At 28.9% G+C, this 6679-nt stretch overlaps 1 long non-coding RNA gene across 1 annotated transcript; it reads right to left on the bottom strand.

Annotated features, from left to right (window-relative positions):
- Positions 1-630: 630 nt before the first annotated feature.
- LOC146999217 (uncharacterized) lies at positions 631-6430 on the bottom strand. The gene is made up of 3 exons (XR_015039536.1): positions 6358-6430; positions 3732-3821; positions 631-762 (listed from the first exon to the last, which is right to left on the bottom strand). It is a non-coding gene; the product is annotated as an uncharacterized LOC146999217 (long non-coding RNA).
- Between the last annotated feature and the right edge of the window lie 249 nt (positions 6431-6679).

Here is a 6679-nt window from a genome sequence, read left to right on the forward strand (position 1 = left end):
TTTGAGGTGAGCTTTTATTTAACTCTCAATGTCAACGAGAATGTTTAATTCATTTTTTATTCGGTCTCAAAAGAGAAATCAAAATACGTGGATTTATGTATGTGTATTTATGAATCAAAATACATGAGAAATCACAGTGAGAAAAGCACTGCTACCTTAAACTGTGATTATATATAACAAATACAGTGAATTATAGTTAAAAAATAGTGAAAATATTTATATTTCTGAACTATTTCATATATAACATTTTCAGTTTCGCATATGTGGCAATTTAAGAACTTTTTTACGTATACCAATTTTTTGAAATATCTGCAAATTTTTGTATCTTCAAGGAAAGCTTATTCTTTCACCTTTAGTATATAAGTAATGGTAATTTACCAGATAAAATTACTTAATGGGGAATACAGAAAAATATCTAACCACTTACCTTTGTGACTTCATCTGCAAAGAGACTAAAAAAAGTAGTTCAGCTAAATCTGCTATAATAAATATTTATAATAATGCTAAATTATGCAATATCTATTAATATGACAAATTTTTTTAAAGCTATTTATTTGGATGAAAAATAAACACATTCAGAAATTTATGGCACTATATTATGATTAACAGAGGAAAAACACTTTTCAAAATTCAAAATAGTTTTTATTAATCCAATTTATCACATTTTATTTGAATTCATGAAAAACAATTTTATATCCATGTATTCTTATGTATATAAGAACTCTTGATAAATTGGATCTCTGTCATTGCCTTTCACAGCACCTAAAATAAGAAAACACTCACAATTACTATATGTCAATATAATTCATAATTAAATTTAAACAAATGACTATTAGAATGCAAATTAAAAGGAAGCATTTAAAATATTTTAACATTTAGTACCTATAAACAGAGTAGCAATTATTTGATTTTTCGATTATAGTAAAATAAACATGGGGGATGCCTTTTAAAATTTTTTATGTCAGAAAAACTCAAACCACCAGCTGAACATATGAGCAGTTTTATCAATCAGCCACTGGTAGGTAACCTGGATACTGAATCAACATATAAAGTTGCCAAGATAAAAAGAGAAACAAAATTATGATAATCACATCTTACCTATTCATAAAACTATTTTAAATTTAATGTGTAGGCAAGTCCAAAAAGAGTGAGAATGAATTTATTTTGCAACACAAAGTAAAGTCTTGCAGGAGCAAAAAAAACTTGTCTCATGAGATTGGCAAGTAAAAAATAATTAACTGCATCTGGTAACATTTATCTGACAACACATAAGTAATTGTTAGCTACGTGCAGAAAATAAAATCTGCATCAGGGGTGTAGCTAGAGGGGGGAAAGGGGGGCATCTGTCCCCAGGTGCAGAATCCAAGGGGCGCCAAACTGATGTTAGAACATTTTAGAATTAAATGTTTTCCATCCTTGGCTAGCAGTAGGGGGTGTGAAATCTTCAGTTGTCCCTGAGCGCTGAAAACCCTAGCTATGACTCTGAATCTGATCATGTTAATGCAATTTTAAACTTTTGAATTTAACCGCAGAAATTTACCAAAGAAGTACTTGTAACAGTAGTAAATGAAGATGTGGCTAATCTTTACTGTATGGTACACCTTGGTTTCTGTCTGAAAAAAAAATCGCAAAGTGGTATTGGTTGTTTGTGAAATGTGGAAGCCCATTGCATCAAATAAGTTTTTCGGTAACCCTAATGTTGATAATGTTGGCGAAAGTAGCCTTTGGGAAAAAAAAAAAAAACTTTTTTTGTCAATAAAAAGGAGTTATTTCTGCAAATATTGCCAACGTGCTGTGATAAATTTAGTTTTGGGCTACTTTTTTTAATAGTAAACCTTTTGTACGGTCCCAGGTTTTTGGCTCTTACCATTCTTTTCAATTGCTGTGTTTGGTTGCACGGAAGTGGTATGGTCTTGTATTTTGAACATACTATTTATTATTTTGGTGTGGGTACCATCGTTTGAGTATGTCTGAAGTGACTAAGAGACGAAAAATTTAATTGAATTGCTTACCTGGAAGATGGTGGTGGGAAGCCTAAACATATGCATGTGAAAAAAAAGGTATGTTAAAAAAAAATGACGTTTCATTTATTTTTTGTCTCTGTGTGTTAATTTTTGTTAGAAGATTTGTTGTTTAATGTTTTTATGTTAGGAAATATGTATTTTTGGTAATTTATTCCTCTCTGTTTGTGTATTTTTGGTTGTCTGTGTGTTAAGACAGTGGCGAATTTTTTCTGGTAACTATGATATTTTTAACTTTCTGATTTTCTTAAAGTGAAAATAGATCAATGTGTACATGGACAAAGTTAAGGCAGTGCACAATGCCCAGTTTGTGCAGTTCTCTGTTTTAATAGGTCGATGTGTACATGGACACAGAGTTTGTGTATGTCTTTGACTTCTTATTTTGGTTTTGTGTAGCGGCCACCTTGAAATTGGTGCCGATCCTCTCAGGTGACGATCTTGACATAAAAAAAAGAAACGATTCACCAAAGGTTACAGTAGAGTAAATTTTTACCAAAAATGTTCTACCATAATCACCATTTCAGTGGTTTAAACACTAGTGGAGCAGTATGCAGAGATGAAGATTTGAGTTTTGTTTACACAGCATGATGGTTTAGGCACTCCAGCCATTACAGTGAACAAAATTATAATAAACATAGCCACAATAATTGTCTATAAATATTGATGTATAACACTGCATTAACTAATATATTTCTTATGCTAGTGTATACAGAATCCTTAATCGAAGGGAAAATCAGAAGACTGTGCATGCATTTTCCTTTAACTGAAACATGGATTTGACCATACAAATCTCAGTCTTACCGGACATGCCACACTATGCAGATAGACAGTAAAAAGTGCTTGTGTTGTTTTTATTTGTTAGAGGTATGAAATAAATATACTTCTAGATTTTAATTTTTTCTTTTCTTGTTTTACATTTGGATTACCTATCAAAAAGTAAGGAATTCTGATATTATTACAATATTGGAGTTAAAATAACAATTATTGGACATGTTAAAGTAATGAAAATTTTAAATTAGGTTAAAAAGTAACCCTTTCTATCGACATTAAAAACAACAAAACGTCCCTCTTTATTAAGGACTTTAATTTTAAATACAGAGCTATGAATGAATTTTTTCCCTTGTATGTTATAATAACTGAAACAAAATTACTCTGATACAGTCAAAATTCCTAAATGCAAGTACATAAAATTTACTTTAGCAATTTAAAGAGATGAGACACACTGAACAAATGAATAAATTTCTATCAAAGAATAGTTTATTAAATTTGGCCCGTTCCATAGTAAACTTTAACCATTAGATTACATTATTACACCATGTTATCAGTTTGAAAAGCAAGTCATATGCCAGATCTTGGATGTAAAAGAAATGCACAAAATAATATACAGATTATTGAAAAATGATGTATACCAATGTTTATAGATATGATTAAATGTAACAGAAAATTTACTGTCACAACCACATTTTTAAGTGAAATGTATTATTTTAACATTTTACAATATTTAAGGTATGGTATTAAATGCAATTATGTGCCTGGATTAAGTTAGTAAATTTAAAAAAATAATAATAATAATCAAAGAATGAATGTCATGAAAAATTTCAAAAACAAGCAGAATTTAATTTAGAAGACCTTTAGACACTTATGATAAATAAATTTGAGAATTCTTCACCCAAAATTAAATTATAATTAACTAAACCCAGTTTGACTGACCTTCTACAAAATCCTTCAGCTGCAATTTTTTCTAGCTTGAAAACCAAATTCTTCTCCACATGGTAATAACATCTTAACCAGTTGAAATTCCTGCAGAAAGTTTGATAACACAGTAATAGAATTAATAGAATAGAAAAATTAACACAAAAGTATAGAACATCATTTAAACTTAACATTATTAAAAATTTTGGTGCTTTCTGACTATCTGCAAAGCTGTGAAAATTGGTAAAATGGTTAGTTTATGGTTCATATCTACTGCTCTGTTCACAAGTAGTAATTCAAATAAGCACTTTATAAGAAACAAAAAATTTTAGGATGCACACACACAAAAATATATACGTTGGGTCAATATTCACATATTTTTCATCCAATGGAATACTATTCAGAAATAGAGATTAAATATAAAGCATGTAAATACATGTGTGTGGTATGCATATTCATAGTTTGCTATTATCGTGTGCATACTCTTGCTGTTTTAACATAAGTTGAAGCTGTGAGGGCAGATGATAAGAAATTATCAGAATTTTTCATGTATAAGAAAAGATTGCCCTGACTATAGTATCTCAATTGTTTAGCACTGACATTTACATAGCACATTAGAAATATATAGTAATATATGTATAATAAAAATATAATTGCATATTATTAATTCATTTTTTTAAATGCCAAACTTTAACAATTCTTTCACATATACTTAAACAGAATTCTTTCACATGAACATCTAAAATCCATTCTTAACTAAAGAATAAATAATAAAACCATGTAAATTTCTTATCAAGCCCATCATTTCCGAAATGTCTACTTCTGAAAGTTCCCAGCATTTCTCAATATATTATTAAATTACTAAACTAAGCATTAATGATCGTCATGTTCGCTAATGTGGCAATATCTTTCACACTTCTTTGTTACCACAAGTAACAAGTAGGCTTCAATAAATCTTTAACTGTTACATGCTACTTTTGTCTAAAATTTGTACAAATAATAAAATTAAATGAGCTCTTTATAATATGCTCAAAGAAATAATTTTGTATGAAAATTTGTATGTTATATATTGGCCTGATTAATGATTCAGGAAATAATTCGAGTTTTCAAAGTGCTTCCAATAATTCAAATTTCAGCTTGTGTCAAAATAAAATCTATAACACAAATCTAAGCAAATTTCCTTATGAACAATGCATTTTAACATTATTCAATCACTGGCAATCACACAGTACTGATTGCTTCAATAAACATTACTATAACTGTGTTATTTAAAAGACTGTAATGTTTTAATTATTTCCTTAATTAAAACATTACAGTCTTTTCCTCCTTCTAACACCAAAAGAAAACCCAGATAAGAAATATAAAAATATCAGTAAAAATAAATTATATTATTGAATGACACTTTACATTAATTACACTTATGCATATATTATTTTATTATAAATTATTTCAAAATCAAAGAAGAGAAGGGGGAGAAACTTTAATATTGACATTTCTAAAATGATATAAACATTAATCATTTAGTACAGTTTGTTATTTCAGGCAAAAAGAATTCACTTTTCTGGATAGCATTTATATTTCCATCTCACTTTCAATGAAACATTAAGAGAAATGCATATAATTTAAACACCAGTTTATTTTATTTATCAGACAGATTATGTCAACTCAAAAAAACCTATCGGTAAAATTCGGTAGTAATAATTCTGAATGTTAGGCAACTTGCAAGATTCAACAAAAATTATCAATACTTTTATTATAATGACAATACTACAGTAACATGAACATAAAATTAAACTGCATATAACTATAAAATAAGCCAGCATATAATAATGGTGCATTGGTTTCTAAAACAATGGGCTCGATGAAAAAATACATGTATTATGGTAGCTATTCATATTCTTCAGCTTTACTAATATTCTCATGTTCACTTTACATAACTAAAGTATCTAAAATACAATAAAAATGCAAACAATATTTATGAGAAAATGTTAAAAGCCATTATTACATAAGCATTTGATTGAATGACCATATTTTGTCTTCCTGCAAGTCGAATCTTAAAACGATATGCAGTTTGAAAAATGCTTAATCCTTTTATAAAATATTCAAAAAAGATTAAAAAAAGGTACTGTTCTGTTATCAGGACCGGGTTCAGAATTGTATTTATGTATGCTTGTATATTTGTATGTCTACATATACACATCTATGCACATACTTACGAACACAGGTTCATACATTTCCGATTCTGGTCCCAATAACAGAACAGTACCCCAAAAAAAACTTGAATTACAAACTAGATTAAGATAATGTTTCAACCATACATATTTTGGACAAAACAATGCACTCTTATTTTTATGCAATTGTTCAAACTATTTAACATAAATGTATTGCTGCAATAAAATAATAAGCAATCTGATCACACATATTATTTTGAAGCTGAATGCATAAACTAGACTAAAAAAAATTCAGTCATAAACATTTGGATAGCAGGGCTAATTAGATATTTAAAAGACAGCCAGCCATTGAGATACACGTAATTCACGACAGAATGGTAACAATTCATAAACTGTGAAACATTTAACTGTCAAAATGACATAAATTCGAAAAGCAAAAGAAGTAAACATACAAGTATTGCAACTGAACTTACCTTTCATGCAACAAAAAATATCCATACAAGTTAACCTCATGGCGCAGCCATTTTGGATTTCGGTTCAAATCAGACAGATGTTTACGGATTTGCGGAAGAATACGAGGAACTAGTAGTTTGCCGGATACAATGTGCAATGACGCGAAAGAATATAGTTCTGTAGAACTTCCTACATTATTCCGTAATAAACAGTACTATTTCCTAATTTTTTCTTTATCTAATTAATTAATTAATAGGGAAATAGTTAAGTAATGCCGAATTCATTTTTAATGAAATGTAAAATTTTGTATGTATGGGACGACCACCTTCCGTCCAATATTTC

This window comes from Stegodyphus dumicola, chromosome 1 (genome assembly GCF_044657685.1).
Source record: "Stegodyphus dumicola isolate Sdum_Otavi_A_Nest chromosome 1, ASM4465768v1".
Classification (NCBI taxonomy): Eukaryota; Metazoa; Arthropoda; class Arachnida; order Araneae; family Eresidae; genus Stegodyphus; species Stegodyphus dumicola.